Genomic DNA, 23,524 nt, shown 5'->3' on the forward strand with positions numbered 1-23,524 from the left:
ATGGTTAACTCCAGGACGCATGAACTACTCTGGCAAGTAGTGGTGCCACGAAGAGACGCAGCCATGGTGATGGAGGCATACCACGACGGAGCTGGACACTTCGGGTGGAAAAAGCTGGAGTTCCTGCTGCGCGAGCGGTTCCACTGGGTAGGCATGAGGGGAACCATCGAGAAGTGGTGCAGAGACTGTGGCCCGTGCAATCTGAGAAGGAAGGACCGGGCCAGCCAGAAGACTCCCCTGCAGTCCATCGTCACCCGGCAACCGTTGGAACTGGTAGCCTTGGATCATGTAAAACTGACCCCCAGCAGAAGTGGCTACGTCTACGCGTTAACCATCGTGGATCATTACTCCCGGTTTCTGGTTGTCGTCCCCGTCAAGGACTTAACGGCTCGAACAGCAGCTAGAGCCTTCCAGCAGCACTTTTGCCGTCCACACGGGTACCCGGACCAAGTGCTGACGGACCAGGGACCTGCCTTTGAAGCGGAGGTCTTCCAGGAATTCTGCAATCTGTATGGCTGCCGGAAGATAAGGACGACACCCTACCATCCGCAAACTAATGGACTTTGTGAGAAAATGAACCAGGTGGTAATGGATCTTCTAAAAACGTTGCCCCTGGAAGAACGCAGTCTGTGGCCTGAGAAGTTGCCCGATCTGGTGGACCTATACAACCACATCCCGGTAGGTTCCACCAACTGTACCCCGGCTTACCTAATGAGGGCAAGACCTGGTAAGTTACCTGTTGACCTGGAAATGGGAGTCCTGACGCCCGAGGACACTTCACCAGAAACGGACTGGGACACAGAGAGGCAGCAGCAGTACCGGAAAGTACAGGAGAGCGTGGAGCGAAGTCTCTGTCAGGCTAGGGAAAGACAAGAGAAGACTTACAACCAGTATGCTCCCGCTGTTCCCCTGGTACCCGGAGAGCAGGTCTTGAAGAGGAAGAGACGGCTCCACAAGTTGGACGACCAGTGGGAGAAGGACCCGTACACCGTACTGCCCTCAAGCCACGAGAACCCGAAGGTCTGTACCATCAGTAAAGACGGAGGGGAAACCACAGCCATTGTATCCCGGGACCACCTGAAGAAGTGCCCCGAACAACTGAGGAACCCTGAGGAGGAACAGGAAGACCATCGACCCGTGGAAGAAAGGGAAGATATGGTTAGTACCGTGCTCGGGGACTTCCCTCGGTCTTGGACTCAAGTCAATGGTGCAGTTGTGGTACCCGTACTCACCTTCCTCCAACCATCATCCCAAGAACCTACGGAGCAACGGGTAGAGCTGGAAGAGCAGCCGGTCCAGGAGGCAGAAGACTCCACCCAAGCGGAACAGGAGAATCCACCCTCTGCTTATAGTGAGCCTGCCGTACCCCTAGTGAGACAAAGAGCCGGTAGACAGCTGCCCAGTTTACCCTTGACAGCTCCTACACCCTGTAGTTCAGGGCCAGACAGTCAGCTCCGTAGGTCCACTAGGGCCACTAGAGGCCAGTTACCCGCACGTTGGAGGATCTAAATGTTTAAGTTGTTTTACAATGTTTACCTGTTTATTGTTGCTTGTGTGTAATTTTGTGTTTCTAGTTGTTTTTAGGAGTCTTCGGTGGATTTACCGGGAATCCTTTGTATATAGTTGGAGCGTAACCCAGGATGGACTAGAGACTGTTAAGGACTCGGGGTAGGACAGACCCCTACCTGGTTACGTCTCCCTGTGTTGGTGAAATGGACACCTTTGCTTTTCTTCAAAGACTGCACCCGGTTGCGGACATCCGTGACCATCTTATTGTGTTTCCTTATTGTATTTTATTGTTCTTTGATATACCTTGTTATATTTTTCTAAAAAGTGTTTAGTCCCGGAGTACTAAATTTCACTAGGGGGGAGTGTGACACCCCAGGGGTCTGGTTGTCACAGTGATAGAGATATTACGTCTGAGAGCAGGTGGGAGGTCCTTTGGTCAGGGATCCTGTGCATGCCACACCTCCTGCCCAGCCTTGGGAGGGGAAGAACTTCCCCTGTATAAACCCGGGGCTGAGGCAGGGTTAGTGAGTCCAGGAAGAGTAGAGACAAGAGCAGCATAGGAAGCAGCAGAGTCACAAGGAGTCAGGGGCTGGCAGCTAAAGAGCTCGCCCTGACTAAGAAGATTCTTTACCGGACCCGGAGTCCGAGGCTGTGGGGACTAACTTCTACCCAGCAGCAGAATCCGTCAGGCAGGGGATTTCAGGTCCCCTGGCCCAGAAGCCCGAAGGCCCGGTCACACGCGTGGGACCAGCACCGCCATCGTGGAGCGGAAGCCATTAGAAGGCCCCGAGTCACCGGCCATACGGGTGAGCACCACACGGTACACTCAGGGACGTGGGCTACTTACATCAGCTTCTAGCAAGGTAGCCAGAAGAGTACAGTCAGCTTGGGAGGCCTACAACTACGCCTGGCCAGGGGAGATCCCATCTGCTCAAGGACTGACCAGGCCCCGTTCGCTAGCAAGTACTCCGGGAGGGTCTATCGTTGTTACCAGTAAAGACCCTGAACGCTACCATACCGTCTCTGAGTGGTTCCTGCTACCCCCATCATCCACGTCGGCTGCCCTGAGGCCATACCCCTCCCGTTGGGGGTTATACTATCACGCTGCACCATCCTTCCACCGGCCTCAGCGGTCTGCCCTGCAGCAGCAGCCCCCTGGCTGCATTCAACGGGTGGCGTAGTCATCAACCATTTTCTACCGCTAACAGACTGCCGTCCAGTTTGACTCCCTGGGCACGGACCGGGTCACCGCCACGAGACTACAACCCTAAACAGATCCGGCTCCGGGTAAGCTCCCGCGTGCGCAACGCAGCGCGACACAGGCCCAGGGGCGCGTCAACTTTGGCGTAGTCGGCAGGATAGAACTTTAGTAACATCTGTAGAACTGCCACATCACACTGAGCTTGACGCCCTGGGCACGGGACCGGGTCACAGCCGCTCGGAGACTACAACCCCCCATCTGATCCGGTGCCGGGTATTCCCCTCAAAAAGGAATATGTCCCAGGGGGCGCGTCACTAGAGGCGGGTATAAGTAGCCCACGTCCCTGAGTGTACCGTGTGGTGCTCACCCGTATGGCCGGTGACTCAGGGCCTTCTAGTGGCGTCCGCTCCACGACGGCGGTGCTGGTCCCACGCGTGTGACCGTGCCTTCGGGTTTCTTGGCCAGAGGACCTGAAATCCCCTGCCGGGCGGTTTCTGCTGCTGGGTAAAGATTAGTCCCCACAGCCTCGGACTCCGGGTCCGGTGATAGCTTCTCAGTCAGGGCGAGCTCTGCAGCTGCCAGCCCCTGACTCCTTATAGCACTGCTCCCACAGAGCTCCTGATGTTCTTTTCCTAGATCTGCTTCTCTTCTCTGTCTCTACTTCTTCTCTACTCCCTAACCCTGCCTCAGCCCTAGGTTTATATAGGGGAAGTTCTTCCCCTCCCAGGACTGGGCAGGAGGTGTGGCATGCACAGGATCCCTGACCAAGAGACCTCCCACCTGCTCTCAGACATAACATTGCTGTTACTGTGGAAACCAGACCCCTGGGGTGCCACATTCCCCCCTAGTGAAATTTAGTACTCCGGGACTAAACATATTTTTAGAAAAACATAACGAGGTATAAACAATAATAATAGTACAATAAGAAAAACATATAAAGATGGCCACGGCGTGTCCGCAACCGGGTGCAGTTTTTGAAGCAAAGCAAGGTGTCCATTTCACCAAAACAGGGAGACGTAACCAGGTAGGGGTCTGTCCTGCCCCGAGTCCTTAACAGTCTTTAGTCCGTCCTGGGTTATGCTCCAACTATACACAAAGGATTCCCGGTAAATCCACCTAAGACTCCTGTAAATAACTAGAAACACAAAATTATACACAAGCAACAATAACAGACAAACATTAATAAAATAACTTAAACACTTAGATCCTCCAACGTGCGGGTAACTGGCCTCTAGTGGCCCTAGTGGACCTACGGAGCTGACTGTCTAGCCCTGAACTACAGGGTGTAGGAGCTGTCAAGGGTAAACTGGGCAGCTGTCTACCGGCTCTTTGGCTCACTAGGGGTACGGCAGGCTCACTATAAGCAGAGGGTTGATCCTCCTGTTCTGCTTGTGTGGAGTCTTCTGCCTCCTGGACCGGCTGCTCTTCCAGCTCTACCTGTTGCTCCGTAGGCACTTGGGATGCTGGTTGGAGGAACGTGAGGACGGGTACCACAACTGCACCATTGACTTGAGTCCAGGACCGAGGGAAGTCTCCGAGCACAGTACTAACCATATCTTCCCTTTCCTCTACGGGTCGATGGTCTTCTTGTTCCTCTTCAGGGTTCCGTAGCTCTTCAGGACACTTCTTCAGGTGATCCCGGGATACAATGGCTATGGTCTCCCCTCCGTCTTTACTGATGGTACAGACTTTCGGGTTCTCGTGGCTTGAGGGCAGTACGGTGTACGGGTCCTTCTCCCACTGGTCGTCCAACTTGTGGAGCCGTCTTTTCCTCTTCAAGACCTGCTCTCCGGGTACCAGGGGAACAGCGGGAGCATACTGGTTGTAAGTTTTCTCTTGTCTTTCCCTAGCCTGACAGAGACTTCGCTCCACGCTCTCCTGTACTTTCCGGTACTGCTGCTGCCTCTCTGTGTCCCAGTCTGCTTCTGGTGAAGTGTCCTCGGGTGTCAGGACTCCCATTTCCAGGTCAACAGGTAACTTACCAGGTCTCGCCCTCATTAGGTAAGCCGGGGTACAGTTGGTGGAACCTACCGGGATGTGGTTGTATAGGTCCACCAGATCGGGCAGCTTCTCAGGCCACAGACTGCGTTCTTCCAGGGGCAACGTTTTCAGGAGATCCATTACCACCTGGTTCATTTTCTCACAAAGTCCATTAGTTTGCGGATGATAGGGTGTCGTCCTTATCTTCCGGCAGCCATACAGATTGCAGAATTCCTGGAAGACCTCCGCTTCAAAGGCAGGTCCCTGGTCCGTCAGCACTTGGTCCGGGTACCCGTGTGGACGGCAGAAGTGCTGCTGGAAGGCTCTAGCTGCTGTTTGAGCCGTTAAGTCCTTGACGGGGACGACAACCAAGAACCGGGAGTAATGATCCACAATGGTTAACGCGTAGACGTAGCCACTTCTGCTTGGGGTCAGTTTTACATGATCCAAGGCTACCAGTTCCAACGGCTGCCGGGTGACGATGGACTGCAGGGGAGTCTTCTGGCTGGCACGGTCCTTCCTTCTTAGGTTGCACGGGCCACAGTCTCTGCACCACCTCTCGATGGTTCCCCTCATGCCTACCCAGTGGAACCGCCCACGCAGCAGGAACTCCAGCTTCTTCCATCCGAAGTGTCCAGCCCCGTCGTGGTATGCCTCCATCACCATGGCTGCGTCTCTCCGTGGCACCACTACTTGCCAGATTAGTTCATGCGTCCGGGAGTTAACCATTCTGCGGCACAACTTCCCCTTGTAAAGGAACAGTCGACTCTTCTCAGCCCACAGTTGCTTGGCTTCCTCCGGAGCGTCTGGGTCAAGGCGAGCCTCTGGCCGAGTCAGCATCTCTTTTACCAGCCGGACGGCAGGGTCACTGTCTTGCGTTTCCTCCCAGTCGTAGTGAGGCAAGGGGTTAAACGTAGCGGCTTGCTTACTCCTTACCCGATGGGAATACTGGATAGTCCCATGACGGTGGAACGCGGGGAGTTCGACTTCTTCCAGTCCCTCTGGATCTTCTCCTACGTCCGGTAGGTTTGGCATCCTGGACAGGGCGTCCGCGTTGGTATTGGAGCGTCCTGCCCGGTATTTGATTGTGAACTCGTAGTTGGACAGACGGGCCATCCATCTCTGCTCTAGGGCACCGAGTCTTGCCGTGTCCAGGTGTGTCAACGGGTTGTTATCCGTGTACACGGTGAACCGGGAAGAAGCGAGGTAGTGCTTAAAGCGTTCGGTGACTGCCCACACCACTGCCAGGAACTCTAGCTTAAATGAGCTGTAATTCTCAGGGTTTCTTTCGGTGGGTCGCAGTTTTCGGCTAGCGTAAGCGATTACTCGTTCTTTCCCCTGCTGGATCTGGGACAGTACGGCTCCTAGCCCGATGTTACTTGCGTCGGTGTAGAGGATAAAGGGCTGGCTGTAATCAGGGTACGCCAGGATTTCATCCCCCGTGAGGGCCATCTTCAGCTGGCGGAAGGACTCTTCTTCTAACTTCTCCCATTTGAAGGGCGGCTTCTGGTTCTTGGCCTTCCGGGACTGGCCTATCAAGAGGTCCTGCATAGGAGCTGCCTTTTTGGTGAAACCGGGGATGAATCTGCGGTAATAGCCTACCAACCCGAGGAACTGCCGCACTTCCTTTACACTGGAGGGACTTGGCCATTCCTTAATTGCGGTGATCTTATCAGGGTCGGGAGCCACTCCATCAGCGCTCACCACGTGTCCCAGGTACTGCACCTTTGGTTTCAGGAGGTGACACTTGGAGGGTTTCACCTTTAGGCCGTAGCTTGCCAGAGCTTCGAACACTTCCGCCAGGTGTTTCAGTTGGTCCTCATACGTCTTAGAATATACAATGACATCGTCCAGGTACAACAGGACCGTCTCAAAGTTTCTGTGGCCCAGACAACACTCCATTAATCGTTGGAAGGTTCCTGGTGCATTGCAGAGTCCGAACGGCATGCAGGTAAACTCGCTAAGTCCCATCGGGGTGGTGAATGCGGTCTTCTCCCGGTCCGCCTCTACTACAGGAACCTGCCAGTACCCACTAGTGAGATCCAAGGTAGAGAAGAAGTTAGCAGATCTTAAAGCAGCCAAAGACTCCTCTATCCTTGGTAAGGGGTACGCATCCTTGTGTGTGATACGGTTGATTTTCCGGTAATCTACACACATCCTCATGGTGTTGTCTTTCTTTTTGACTAAGACTAGTGGAGCTGCCCAGGGGCTACAGCTATCCCTGATCACCCCAGCCTCCTTCATGTCTCTAAGCATCCCCTTGGCGTGTTGGTAGTGTGCAGGGGGTACGGGTCGATACCTCTCTTTTATGGGAGGATGGTCTCCCGTGGGGATGTGGTGTTCTACCCCCTTGACTCGCCCGAAGTCTAACGGGTGTTTACTAAACACTCTCTCGTACTCTTGCACCACCCGATAGACTCCCTGTTTCTGGTGTGAGGGAGTGGAGTCAGTACCCAAATGTAGTTGCTGACACCAGTCCTCCATTGTTTTCTGAGAGCCGTAACCTTCCTCCGGGGAAGATGGAGGCAAGGGTTCTACGGACTGTATGGAATCTTGATTGATGGTATACAATTTGGCTAGCGTGGCATACCGGGGCAGGTACACTTCCCTCTTCCCGATATTTATTATGCGAACGGGCACCCTCCCATGGCGTACATTGACCACCCCCCGTGCTGTCAAAATGGTGGGCCTACTGTCTGAGTAAACTGGTTCTACCATTGCCTGGTAATCTCTACCTCTCAGACCAATAGCTGCCCGGCACCAAATCATCATTTCACTTTTCGGGGGCATGGCAATAGGGAAAGGGTCACACATTCGCACGCTACCAATCTCACCACCGGAGAGTTCTAGCTGTTGCCGTCGCATCAGTGCCCGGATCTCTTTTTGGAGCACTCGCTGCTGGCCGGAGCTGGCGTTCTTGGCAACCTGCTGTAAAATAAAAATCACCTCTGCAAGACAATTTTCAATTACATTAGTTCCTAGAGTTATCTTAGGGTGACTCTCGCGCTTGTCAATGTCCACAATGATCAGTCCCTGGGCTGCCAGCTCGACTCTACCGATTTTAATGGTCACCTCTTTAAATCCGATCTGTGGCACGGGCTGACCATTGCTGGCGATGATACTCAAGTCGTCGTCAGGGTAGCGGGTTATATCCGAGTCATTCCAGTACTGCTTGAAGAGCACGTAAGGGATGGTGGTGACCTGTGACCCAGTGTCCAGTAGGGCACTCATAGGAATGCCATCCAGTACCACAGGCAAGACTGGACGTCCTCCCACATATTTGTCACGCCAGTTTGATGGGCCTGATGATCTTTTTCCTAGGGGTTGGCCCTCTACCCTAGGTTGTGCCAGTTTAAAGGACAGTACCTTGCCATATGTCCGGGTTGATTGCAGCGGCGGCAGATAGGTTGTCCGTCCTCGTTGTATCGGTCGCTGGGTCTTCCTCTGGCCGGTGGGGTCCTCCTTGGTCGGCGCCACGGGATGTCCTCCGGTCCGGATGCCAGCTGGATCTTCCCTGGAGTGGAAACCTGTAAAGACTGCACAGTTCGGGTTAGCGCGGCAACGCTTTTAGCTAGCTCTTGGACCTGATGGTGCAGGTCTGGAGCCGGGTCATTGTTCAAAGCATGCGCATCAGCTCCCACAGGCCCTGCCGACAAGGGTGCCGCCTCCTGGTGGTAAGTGGTAGTGGGGCGTCTGTGGGTCACAACGCCACCTGGTGCCGGTTCTCGGAGCACCCGGATGGCTCTGTCCTTGAACTGTGCAAATCCCAGCTGAGGGTCCTGTAAGGCCACTGCCCGCAACTGGGTTCGGTGGGCATTGCAATATAAACCCTCTATAAATTGTTCAGTCAACAGCCGGTCCTCGTCTCCCACGCCGTCAGGGTCAGTCTGCTTAATGGCTCTCAGGGCCTCTTGTAGGTTTAGTGCATAGTCCCTTATACTCTCTTGTGCTCGCTGCTTGCACCCGTAGAATCTAAGCTTGATCTCGGCTGAGGTGCGGGTATCAAAGGTGTCCTTCAGCCGGGTTAGTATCCCTGCGACAGTCCTCCCCCCAGGTGGCCAGGACTTTACCTCCCTTTGGGCTGCCCCAGTTAATTGGGCCACCAGGATGCTCACTTTTTGCTCTTCTGTGAGGGGGTACACCTGGAAGAGGCTATCCAGCTTTTCTCTAAAGTCATGCAGAGTATGTGACTCCCCTGAGTACTGGGGTAACCAGGCCGCTCCCGGGATATAGGGCATGGTGAAAGGCATGACTGCAGCAGCGCTGGCGCTGGCGGGGGTTGAGGCAGTGAAGCTCTCCTCCGTATCCGACATCTTCCTCCCCCCTAGTGGACCGTGGCCTACCTGGCGATGATCCTCTTCCGTAGGCCGCGGCTCCGCAGTGGATCGTCAGGGTTGAGGACCTTCCGTCGCGCTCCTGTGACGTCAGCATCTGCTGGGCTCCTTCCAGGACCTTACGCGACGTCTGGACGTGAGGCGGAGCTTCAGTTCTCGCGCGCTTTCGGAGTCCACGCCCCTCTTCTTCCCGCGCGGCGTCTTCAAGATGGCGTCCAACGGCGGGAAAACTCCACGGATGGCGGGAAGAAGGCAGAAGATGGCGCCGGATGGCGGGAAAACTTCGCGGATGGCGGGAAGAAGACAGAAGATGGCGCCGGATGGCGGGAATCTTTACCACTGGTAAGTTTGAACAGTCTTTTTCAGGCACGCAGTACCCGGTGGTTGCGGGCACGGAATCCTGCCGACTACGGCAAAAGTTGACGCACCCCTGGGCCTTCGTCGCGCGGCATCGCGCGCACGGGAGCTTACCCGGAGCCGGATCTGTTGAGGGTTGTAGTCTCGTGGCGGTGACCCGGTCCGTGCCCAGGGAGTCAAACTGAGCGGCGATGTATTAGCGGTAGATGTTGGACGACTACGCCACCCGTTGAATGCAGCGAAGGAGCTGCCGCTGCAGGGCAGACCGCTGAGGCCGGTGGTAGGATTGTGCAGCGTGATAGTATCACCCCCAACGGGAGGGGTATGGCCTCAGGGCAGCCGACGTGGATGATGGGGGTAGCAGGAATCACTCAGAGACGATGCGGTGTAATTCAGGGTCTTTACTGGTGATAAAGATAGACCCTCCCGGAGTACTGGCTAGCGATCGGGGCCTGGTCAGTCCTTGAGCAGATGGGATCTCCCCTGGCCAGGCGGAGTTGTAGGCCTCCCAAACTGACTGTACTCTTCTGGCTACCTTGCTAGAGGCGGGTATAAGTAGCCCACGTCCCTGAGTGTACCGTGTGGTGCTCACCCGTATGGCCGGTGACTCAGGGCCTTCTAGTGGCATCCGCTCCACGACGGCGGTGCTGGTCCCACGCGTGTGACCGTGCCTTCGGGTTTCTTGGCCAGAGGACCTGAAATCCCCTGCCGGGCGGTTTCTGCTGCTGGGTAAAGATTAGTCCCCACAGCCTCGGACTCCGGGTCCGGTGATAGCTTCTCAGTCAGGGCGAGCTCTGCAGCTGCCAGCCCCTGACTCCTTATAGCACTGCTCCCACAGAGCTCCTGATGTTCTTTTCCTAGATCTGCTTCTCTTCTCTGTCTCTACTTCTTCTCTACTCCCTAACCCTGCCTCAGCCCTAGGTTTATATAGGGGAAGTTCTTCCCCTCCCAGGACTGGGCAGGAGGTGTGGCATGCACAGGATCCCTGACCAAGAGACCTCCCACCTGCTCTCAGACATAACATTGCTGTTACTGTGGAAACCAGACCCCTGGGGTGCCACAGATGTAGTTACCTTTTTGATCCCACAGATGTTTTCCAGAAATTAGTATGTAGCATATGTTGCAGAGTTCAAACTGCAAATATACCATTTTAGCCCAATGCATTGTGCCCAGCTTGTGTGTATGAAGACACGCACACGTAAAGTGTTTAACTCTAACCCGTGTTTCAGGTAACTTTTTAGAATAAGCTATAATTTGTGTGTACATGAGGAATAACATTATTTCTGGCCATAATATGATTTGTATCCTGCATTTTTCACGAGCTTTTCTCCTCTGTGTATTTAATTTTCAGTTCTCTCTGAGCTTGTGGGTAGAGACCAGCTGCTATTATGTCTTCCATACACAGTACGCAGCGATCACACTGCAGTATTTTCAGTCCAAGTGCTGTCAGTGAAAAAAATGGAAATCACTCAGATCAATGTTATTCAACAGGGCTGTTCATCAAAACTGGTTGTTGTCATGGGAGCTCTGCAGTGATCATGCTGGGCACAGCTCCTGTGCCTGCCAGAACACCATGACGTACAGCTAGGTCCAAAGTTATTTGGACAGTGACACAAGTTTTGGCATTTTAGCTGTTTACCAAAACATATTTAAGGTATAGTAATATAATCAATAAGAGCTTAAAGTGCAGACTCCAGCTTTAATTTGAAGGTATTCACATTCTAGATGGAGTAAGGGATTAGGAATTACAGCTCTTTAATATGTAGCTGCCCCTTTTTAAAGGGACCACAAGTAATTGTATAATTATCTCAAAAGCTCTGTAATGGGCTGCATGGGCTAATCTTTTGTTAATCCATCAATTAAGAATGTAAAAGGTATGGAGCTAATTCCAGGTGTGGAATTTGCATTTGGAATCTGTTGCTGTGAATCCACAACATGCGGTCAAAGGAGCACTCAGTGACAAAGAAACAGACCATCATTAGGCTGAAAAAAAAAATCCATCAGATATATATCAGAAATGTTAGGATAGGCCAAATCAACAGTTTGATACACTCTGCACAAAAAAAGAGAGCACTAGTGAGCTTGGGGACTCTAAAAGGCCTGGATGTCCACGGTAGACAACAGTGGTGGATTTTCACAGAATACATTCCATGGTGTAGAAAAACCCCTTCACAACATCCAGCACCGGACTGGAGTACCCACCAGGAATAAATCAATCTTGGGGCCCACCAGCACCATGCAGTTACCGTATATAGGAATAACATAAGTCCACAAACTCTTTCAAAATGAATCAACTTTATTAACCAATAAATAACCAATATAATGAATAAATAAACTAAAGAAACACTCCTGGCAAAAGAGAAACACTGTTATCTTATTCACATCAGTGTGTGATAAAGTGCCATAACAGAACAATAACAATAAATACTTTCAAGGTACATTCTCTTAAAGTATAAGAGCCACAAATTGAACCTGCATCTATCTAGCATCCCAGCAGCCAGCATCATTGTAGCAGCACCAAACTTGGCCCACTGGGAAAACTTAAAGAATTCTGTAAGCATTTTGTAAGTTTGTATTGCACGTTTTCCTCTCCTCTATAATACAGTACCATTCAATTGTTAGTGAAAGGCCCAAAACAACAAATAAACACACACTAACAGTCATTCGGAAGCAAAATTACAAAAGTTTTTTTTTCAGAACAGAAGAGGACATTGCATAAGTATTAATAATGTCATCATAGTCTAAGTTCCTTGAAATGTCATACTCAATGTTCAACAGAAGGAGTGACTCTAAAAGCTCCTGTCCAATCGAAGACCTCAGACGATTTTTTACAATTTTCAGCTTTGAGAACACTCTTTCACATGAAACCTGGGTGCAAGCAAGTGTAAGAAGTGTCTTGTAAACTACAAAAATGTTTGTGTAAGCAGCAGAATGTAAATTGTAGTCATGTAAAAGTCTGTAGCAGCAGGAAAGACAGTTTTTTGGGGGGACGAGTTGTACTTTCAGATGCAATCATTTATTTTACCATATAGTGTACAGGGAAATGGCAACAAAAATTCCAAGTGCAGTAAAATTGCAAAAAAAAGTGCAATTACACGTTTGTTTATTGGGTTTTTTAGTCACCATGTTCACTATATGGTAAAACCAATGTGACAGTGTGATGCCTCGGGTCAGTACGAGTTCGTAGATACTAAACATGTATACCTTTACTGGTAGCTAAGTGGAGAAAACAAATTCACAAGTTTGAAAAAAAAATCACACTTTTCGCGCCATATTCTGCGCACCGTAGTGTTCTCATTTTTTTGGATCTGGGGCTTTGTGACGGCTTATTTTTTGCGTCTTGAGCTGACGTCCATCTCTGCTGCTGTGTAGTAGTCACAACACAGGGAGAGGTTAAACATCCAAGTATTTAATATGTATTGCAAATAAAGAATGTTCCCATTCTTAATATCCGAAAAAACAAATGATTGACAACAATCCACTATACCTAGACTAATAATACCATATAGAAGAGAGAAATACTGCCACACCATGACCAGAACACATACCACCACATAGTGATCAAATACTACCAAGTACAAGGTATATATACTGCCAAACCATGAGAAGACCACATATTACCACCACATAGTGACTGTCCGAATAATAGGGACAAATACCGCCACGCCATAACCATGGCACATAATGGCACCAGATAGTGACTGATAATGAAAATGTAAAAAAGCACTGTATATAGAGTTAGTGTACAGATAATGTAGAGATTATCAGTGACATTATGCACAGGAGCTCTATATATAGTGTCAGTGTGTGTGTATAGGTAAGGCTGTGTGCCCACGATGCGTTTTTTAAGCGTTTCCGCAGCGGCAAAAACACTGCTGAAATGCTTAAAAAATGCATGGTAGAAGGCCTGCCATGTCCCCCAATGATAATTCGCATGTGCTGTGCACATGCTGCGGAAATTTCCGCTGCGGATTATCATTGCGGAAAAAAACGCAGCACTACCAATTATTTTGCGGAAGTGCTGCGTTTTCGCCGCCATTGACTTGCATTAGATCGCATGGATTACGCATCATTGTATATGTAGTTGCGCATTCCATGCGTTCTAATGTGCGGATGGTACCCGGGTCTAAAGGAGAGGAGACTCTCCTCCGGACCTGGGTACCATAGAAACTGTAAGAAAAGGAATAAAATAAAAAATAAATATATACTTACCTTCTGGCGGCCCCCGCTGCACTCTTCCTCGCATGCCGGCAGTTCGCGATGGACTGAAGGACCTGCGCTGACGTCATAGTCATGTGACAGGTCACGCGACGCTGACGTCGGCAGGTCCTTCAGTGTACGGCTGCCGGCAAGGGAGAATGGAGGGAAGCAAGACAGCGCGGGCCATCAGAGGGTAAGTATATATTTAATTTTTTATTTTTTGACATTCTCTCGGGTCACACTATATAAATCCATGCTGTTTGCATGGATTTATATAGTGTGACCAAGTTCTCAAGCACTTTCCAAGTGATGCTAAAATCGCTTGGAAAGCGCTTGTCAACCCGCATGCGGAAATGCATGTGAAGAACGCTTCACATCCGCATGTTCCTGGCAGGAAAAACGCATGTACAATCCGCATGTACAATCCACATGTACAATCCGCATGCGTTTTTTCCTGCCAGGGAGATGCAGAAACGCTCAGGAAAAAATCCGGAGCATTTCTGCATCGTGGACACATAGCCTAATACACATACTCACCAGTGATGTCTCTAGGTGAAGCTCTTTATCTGCAGACCGATATATCACATCTTCTATGCAGGACTTATCTCTGCAGAAAATAACATAGTTAGCTATAACTGATCACTTCCAGAGCACAATCCACACTTTTCACAAGATTTCTACACTGCATGAAATGACAAAAAAAGCAACCTAGTGCCGCACTACACAGTAACAGTGCTCCAGTGTCATTCTGTGCCTGCTCATCTGTCAGCAGACATATTTGTCTGATGGCAAAGATGTAGCAGACCTAAAGACAGAAGACCTATGAATTATGTTGGAGTGAGGATTTTTCTTTATTAAAGATGGAGTCCCTAAATGTGTTTTATTTTTAATATAAAAAAAAAAATTCTGTCTTTTTTTCTGCTTACTAGAAATTCATGGTGGCTATGTCTAATTTGGCGTGACACCATGAATTTCGGGCTTAGTACCAGCTGATAATACAAAGCTGGCCTGGTACTAACCCTATTATTACCCAGGGTGCCACTCACCACCAGGTCCGCTGGAAGAGCCGGGTAAAGCACCTGGAAATGGTGTTATGATGAATGCGCCATTTTCAGGGGTGGCTGCGGGCTGCGATTTTCAGCGTGAGTGGCCAAGTACTCTTGGGCCTTACCATGCTGCGAATCCTAGCGCCCAGCAGCCTTGTTTTATCTGGCTGGCGATCAACATATGGCGGGAGCTGGGCAATTGGCATGATTATTAAATAATATATACCTGACAGGAGCCCATAGATTCTGCTGCCTCCAATAATATATACCTGACAGGAGCCCATACATTCTGCTGCCTCCAATAATATATACCTAACAGGAGCCCATACATTCTGCTGCCTCCAATAATATATACCTGACAGGAGCTCATACATTCTGCTGCCTCCAATAATATATACCTGACAGGAGCCCATACATTCTCCTGCCTCCAATAATATATACCTGACAGGAGCCCATACATTCTGCTGCCTCCAATAATATATACCTGACAGGAGCCCATAGATTCTCCTGCCTCCAATAATATATACCTGACAGGAGCCCATACATTCTGCTGCCTCTAATAATATATACCTGGTAGGAGCCCATACATTCTGCTGCCTCCAATAATATATACCTGACAGGAGCCCATACATTCTCCTACCTCCAATAATATATACCCGACAGGAGCCCATACATTCTGCTAGCTCTAATAATATATACCCGGTAGGAGCCCATACATTCTGCTGCCTCCAATAATATATACCTGACAGGAGCCCTTACATTCCGCTGCCTCCAATAATATATACCTGACAGGAGCCCATACATTGTCCTGCCTCCAATAATATATACCTGACAGGAGCCCATAGATTCTGCTGGCTCCAATAATATATACCTGACAGGAGCCCATACATTCTCCTGCCTCCAATAATATATACCTGACAGGAGCCTATACATTCTGCTGCCTCCAATAATATATACCTGACAGGAGCCCATAGATTCTGCTGCCTCCAATAATATATACCTGACAGGAGCCCATAGATTCTGCTGGCTCCAATAATATATACCTGACAGGAGCCCATACATTCTGCTGACTCCAATAATATATACCTGACAGGAGCCCATACATTCTGCTGCCTCCAATATTATATACCTGACAGGAGCCCATACAATCTGCTGCCTCTAATAATATATATCTGACAGGAGCCCATACATTCTGCTGCCTCCAATAATATATACTTGACAGGAGGCCATAGATTCTGCTGGCTACAATAATATATAAATGACAGGAGTCCATAGATTCTGTTGCCTCCAATAATATATACCTGACAGGAGCCCATACATTCTGCTGCCTCTAATAATATATATCTGTCAGGAGCCCATAGATTCTGCTGCCTCCAATAATATATACCTGACAGGAGCCCATACATTCTCCTGCCTCCAATAATATATACCTGACAGGAGCCTTATACATTCTGCTGCCTCCAATAATATATACCTGACAGGAGCCCATAGATTCTGCTGCCTCCAATAATATATACCTGAGAGGAGCCTATACATTCTGCTGCCTCCAATATTATATACCTGACAGGAGCCCATAGATTCTGCTGGATTCAATAATATATACCTGACAGGAGCCCATAGATTCTGCTGCCTCCAATAATATATACCTGACAGGAGCACATAGATTCTGCTGCCTCCAATAATATATACCTGACAGGAGCCCATACATTCTACTGGCTCCAATAATATATACCTGTGAGGAGCCCATACATTCTGCTGACTCCAATAATATATACCTGACAGGAGCCCATACATTCTGCTGCCTCTAATAATATATATCTGACAGGAGCCCATAGATTCTGCTGCCTCCAATAATATATACCTGACAGGAGCCCATACATTCTCCTGCCTCCAATAATATATACCTGACAGGAGCCTTATACATTCTGCTGCCTCCAATAATATATACCTGACAGGAGCCCATAGATTCTGCTGCCTCCAATAATATATACCTGAGAGGAGCCTATACATTCTGCTGCCTCCAATATTATATACCTGACAGGAGCCCATAGATTCTGCTGGATTCAATAATATATACCTGACAGGAGCCCATAGATTCTGCTGCCTCCAATAATATATACCTGACAGGAGCACATAGAATCTGCTGCCTCCAATAATATATACCTGACAGGAGCCCATACATTCTACTGGCTCCAATAATATATACCTGTGAGGAGCCCATACATTCTGCTGCCTCCAATAATATATACCTGACAGGAGCCCATACATTCTGCTGCCTCTAATAATATATATCTGACAGGAGCCCATAGATTCTGCTGCCTCCAATAATATATACCTGACAGGAGCCCATACATTTTCCTGCCTCCAAAAATATATACATGACAGGAGCCTATACATTCTGCTGCCTCCAATATTATATACCTGACAGGAGCCAAAGATTCTGCTGGCTCCAATAATATATACCTGACAGGAGTCCATAGATTCTCCTGCCTCCAATAATATATACCTGACAGGAGCCTATACATTCTGCTGCCTCCAATATTATATACCTGACAGGAGCCCATAGATTCTGCTGGCTTCAATAATATATACCTAACAGGAGCCCATACATTCGGCTGGCTCCAATAATATATACCTGACAGGAGCCCATACATTCTGCTGCCTCCAATAATATATACCTGACCGGAGCCCATACATTCTGCTGCCTCTAATAATATATATCTGACAGGAGCCCATAGATTCTGCTGCCTCCAATAATATATACCTGACAGGAGCCTATACATTCTGCTGCCTCCAATATTATATACCTGACAGGAGCCCAGAGATTCTGCTGGCTCCAATAATAGATACCTGACAGGAGCCCATACATTCTGCTGCCTCCAATAATATATACCTGACAGGAGCCCATACATTCTGCTGGCTCCAATAATATATACCTGACAGGAGCACATACATTCTCCTGCCTCCAATAATATATACCTGACAGGAGCCCATAGAAGATTCTGCTGCCTCCAATAATATATACCTGACAGGAGCCCATAGATTCTGGAGCCTCCAATAATATATACCTGACAGGAACCCATACATTCTGCTGCCTCCAATAATATATACCTGACAGGAGCCCATACATTCTCCTACCTCCAATAATATATACCTGACAGGAGCCCATACATTCTGCTGCCTCCAATAATATATACCTGACAGGAGCTCATACATTCTGCTGCCTCCAATAATATGTACCTGACAGGAGCCCATAGATTCTACTGCCTCCAATAATATATACCTGACAGGAGCCCATAGATTCTGCTGCCTCCAATAATATATACCTGACAGGAGCCCATACATTCTGCTGCCTCCAATAATATATACCTGACAGGAGCCTTATACATTCTGCTGCCTCCAATAATATATACCTGACAGGAGCCCATAGATTCTGCTGCCTCCAATAATATACACCTGACAGGAGCCCATACATTCTGCTGCCTCCAATAATATAAACCTGACAGGAGCCCATAGATTCTGCTGCATCCAATAATATATACCTGACAGGAGCCCATACATTCTGCTGCCTCCAATAATATAAACCTGACAGGAGCCCATAGATTCTGTTGCCTCCAATAATATATACCTGACAGGAGCCCATACATTCTCCTGCCTCCAATAATATATACCTGACAGGAGCCTTATACATTCTGCTGCCTCCAATAATATATACCTGACAGGAGCCCATAGATTCTGCTGCCTCCAATAATATATACCTGACAGGAGTCCATACATTCTGCTGCCTCCAATAATATATACCTGACAGGAGACCATACATTCTGCTGCCTCCAATAATATATACCTGACAGGAGCCCATACATTCTGCTGCCTCCAATAATATATACCTAACAGGAGCCGATACATTCTGCTGCCTCCAATAATATATACCTAACAGGAGCCCATACATTCTCCTGCCTCCAATAATATATACCTGACAGGAGCCCATACATTCTCCTGCCTCCAATAATATATACCTGACCGGAGTCCATAGATTCTGCTGCCTCCAATAATATATACCTGACAGGAGCCCATACATTCTGCTGCCTCCAATAATATATACCTGACAGGAGCCCATAGATTCTGCTGCCTCCAATAATATATACCTGACAGGAGCCTTATACATTCTGCTGCCTCCAATAGTATATACCTGCCAGGAGCCCATACATTCTCCTGCCTCCAATAATATATACCTGACAGGAGCCCATACATTCTCCTACCTCCAATAATATATACCCGACAGAAACCCATAGATTCTGCTGCCTCCAATAATATATACCTGACAGGAGCCCATAAATTCTGCTGCCTCCAATAATATATACCTGACTGGAGCCCATACATTCTGCTGCCTCCAATATTATATACCTGACAGGAGCCCATAGATTCTGCTGGCTTCAATAATATATACCTGACAGGAGCCCATAGATTCTGCTGGCTCCAATAATATATACCTGACAGGAGTCCATAGATTCTGCTGCCTCCAATAATATATACCTGACAGGAGCCCATACATTCTCCTGCCTCCAATAATATATACCTGGTAGGAGCCCATACATTCTGCTGCCTCTAATAATATATATCTGACAGGAGCCCATACATTCTGCTGCCTCCAATAATATATACCTGACAGGAGCCCATACATTCTCCTGCCTCCAATAATATATACCTGACAGGAGCCTTACACTTTCTGCTGCCTCCAATAATATATACCTGACAGGAACCCATACATTCTCCTGCCTCCAATAATATATACCTGACAGGAGTCCATAGATTCTGCTGCCTCCAATAATATATACCTGACAGGAGCCTATACATTCTGCTGCCTCCAATATTATATACCTGACAGGAGCCCATAGATTCTGCTGGATTCAATAATATATACCTGACAGGAGCACATAGATTCTGCTGCCTCAAATAATATATACCTGACAGGAGCCCATACATTCTACTGGCTCCAATAATATATACCTGACAGGAGCCCATACATTCTGCTGCCTCCAATAATATATACCTGACAGGAGCCCATACATTCTGCTGCCTCTAATAATATACATCTGACAGGAGCCCATAGATTCTGCTGCCTCCAATAATATATACCTGACAGGAGCCCATACATTCTCCAGCCTCCAATAATATATACCTGACAGGAGCCCATACATTTTCCTGCCTCCAATAATATATACCTGACAGGAGCCTATACATTCTGCTGCCTCCAATATTATATACCTGACAGGAGCCCATAGATTCTGCTGGCTCCAATAATATATACCTGACAGGAGTCCATAGATTCTCCTGCCACCAATAATATATACCTGACTGGGAGCCTATACATTCTGCTGCCTCCAATATTATATACCTGACAGGAGCCCATAGATTCTGCTGGCTTCAATAATATATACCTGACAGGAGCCCATACATTCGGCTGGCTCCAATAATATATACCTGACAGGAGCCCATACATTCTGCTGCCTCCAATAATATATTCCTGACAGGAGCCCATACATTCTGCTGCCTCTAATAATATATATCTGACAGGAGCCCATAGATTCTGCTGCCTCCAATAATATATACCTGACAGGAGCCCTTACATTTTCCTGCCTCCAATAATATATACCTGACAGGAGCCTATACATTCTGCTGCCTCCAATATTATATACCTGACAGGAGCCCAGAGATTCTGCTGGCTCCAATAATATATACCTGACAGGAGCCCATACATTCTGCTGCCTCCAATAATATATACCTGACAGGAGCACATACATTCTCCTGCCTCCAATAATATATACCTGACAGGAGCCCATAGAAGATTTTGCTGCCTCCAATAATATATACCTGACAGGAGCCCATAGATTCTGGAGCTTCCAATAATATATACCTGACAGGAGCCCATACATTCTCCTACCTCCAATAATATATACCTGACAGGAACCCATACATTCTGCTGCCTCCAATAATATATACCTGACAGGAACCCATACATTCTGCTGCCTCCATTAATATATACCTGACAGGAGCCCATACATTCTCCTACCTCCAATAATATATACCTGACAGGAGCCCATACATTCTGCTGCCTCCAATAATATATACCTGACAGGAGCTCATACATTCTGCTGCCTCCAATAATATATACCTGACAGGAGCCCATAGATTCTACTGCCTCCAATAATGTATACCTGACAGGAGCCCATAGATTCTGCTGCCTCCAATAATATATACCTGACAGGAGCCCATACATTCTGCTGCCTCCAATAATATATACCTGACAGGAGCCCATACATTCTCCTGCCTCCAATAATATATACCTGACAGGAGCCCATACATTTTCCTGCCTCCAATAATATATACCTGACTGGAGCCTATACATTCTGCTGCCTCCAATATTATATACCTGACAGGAGCCCATAGATTCTGCTGGCTCCAATAATATATACCTGACAGGAGTCCATAGATTCTCCTGCCACCAATAATATATACCTGACTGGGAGCCTATACATTCTGCTGCCTCCAATATTATATACCTGACAGGAGCCCATAGATTCTGCTGGCTTCAATAATATATACCTGACAGGAGCCCATACATTCGGCTGGCTCCAATAATATATACGTGACAGGAGCCCATACATTCTGCTGCCTCCAATAATATATACCTGACAGGAGCCCATACATTCTGCTGCCTCTAATAATATATATCTGACAGGAGCCCATAGATTCTGCTGCCTCCAATAATATATACCTGACAGGAGCCCTTACATTTTCCTGCCTCCAATAATATATACCTGACAGGAGCCTATACATTCTGCTGCCTCCAATATTATATACCTGACAGGAGCCCAGAGATTCTGCTGGCTCCAATAATATATACCTGACAGGAGCCCATACATTCTGCTGCCTCCAATAATATATACCTGACAGGAGCACATACATTCTCCTGCCTCCAATAATATATACCTGACAGGAGCCCATAGAAGATTTTGCTGCCTCCAATAATATATACCTGACAGGAGCCCATAGATTCTGGAGCTTCCAATAATATATACCTGACAGGAGCCCATACATTCTCCTACCTCCAATAATATATACCTGACAGGAACCCATACATTCTGCTGCCTCCAATAATATATACCTGACAGGAACCCATACATTCTGCTGCCTCCATTAATATATACCTGACAGGAGCCCATACATTCTCCTACCTCCAATAATATATACCTGACAGGAGCCCATACATTCTGCTGCCTCCAATAATATATACCTGACAGGAGCTCATACATTCTGCTGCCTCCAATAATATATACCTGACAGGAGCCCATAGATTCTACTGCCTCCAATAATGTATACCTGACAGGAGCCCATAGATTCTGCTGCCTCCAATAATATATACCTGACAGGAGCCCATACATTCTGCTGCCTCCAATAATATATACCTGACAGGAGCCTTATACATTCTGCTGCCTCCAATAATATATACCTGACAGGAGCCCATAGATTCTGCTGCCTCCAATAATATACACCTGACAGGAGCCCATACATTCTGCTGCCTCCAATAATATAAACCTGACAGGAGCCCATAGATTCTGCTGCATCCAATAATATATACCTGGTAGGAGCCCATACATTCTGCTGCCTCCAATAATATAAACCTGACAGGAGCCCATAGATTCTGCTGCATCCAATAATATATACCTGGTAGGAGCCCATACATTCTCCTGCCTCCAATAATATATACCTGACAGGAGCCTTATACATTCTGCTGCCTCCAATAGTATATACCTGACAGGAGCCCATACATTCTCCTGCCTCCAATAATATATACCTGACAGGAGCCCATACATTCTCCTACCTCCAATAATATGTACCCGACAGAAACCCATAGATTCTGCTGCCTCCAATAATATATACCTGACAGGAGCCCATAGATTCTGCTGCCTCCAATAATATATACCTGACAGGAGCCCATAAATTCTGCTGCCTCCAATAATATATACCTGACTGGAGCCCATACATTCTGCTGCCTCCAATATTATATACCTGACAGGAGCCCATAGATTCTGCTGCCTCCAATAATATATAACTGACAGGAGGCCATAGATTCTCCTGCCTCCAATAATATATACCTGACAGGAGCCCATACATCCTGCTGCCTCTAATAATATATACCTGACAGGAGCCCATAGATTCTGCTGGCTCCAATAATATATACCTGACAGGAGTCCATAGATTCTGCTGCCTCCAATAATATATACCTGACAGGAGCCCATACATTCTCCTGCCTCCAATAATATATACCTGGTAGGAGCCCATACATTCTGCTGCCTCTAATAATATATATCTGACAGGAGCCCATAGATTCTGCTGCCTCCAATAATATATACCTGACAGGAGCCCATACATTCTCCTGACTCCAATAATATATACCTGACAGGAGCCTTACACTTTCTGCTGCCTCCAATAATATATACCTGACAGGAGCCCATACATTCTCCTGCCTCTAATAATATATACCTGACAGGAGCCCATAGATTCTGCTGCCTCCAATAATATATACCTGACAGGAGCCCATACATTCTGCTGCCTCCAATAATATATACCTGACAGGAGCCCATAGATTCTGCTGCCTACAATAATATATACCTGACAGGAGCCCATAGATTCTGCTGCCTCCAATAATATATACCTGACAGGAGCCCATACATTCTCCTGCCTCCAATAATATATACCTGACAGGAGCCTTATACATTCTGCTGCCTCCAATAATATATACCTGACAGGAGCCCATAGATTCTGCTGCCTCCAATAATATATACCTGACAGGAGCCCATACATTCTGCTGCCTCCAATAATATAAACCTGGCAGG

At 47.9% G+C, this 23,524-nt stretch overlaps 1 protein-coding gene across 1 annotated transcript in view; it reads left to right on the forward strand.

The window, feature by feature from the left end:
* The window catches only part of LOC141157730 (uncharacterized), a 125,126-nt gene that overhangs the window by 21,057 nt on the left and 80,545 nt on the right, over nt 1-23,524 (forward strand). The window lies entirely within an intron of this gene.

The sequence above is a fragment of the Phyllobates terribilis genome, unplaced genomic scaffold (assembly GCF_046119375.1).
Source record: "Phyllobates terribilis strain yellow unplaced genomic scaffold, ASM4611937v1 Scaffold_8__6_contigs__length_399053987, whole genome shotgun sequence".
In the NCBI taxonomy this organism is placed as follows: Eukaryota; Metazoa; Chordata; class Amphibia; order Anura; family Dendrobatidae; genus Phyllobates; species Phyllobates terribilis.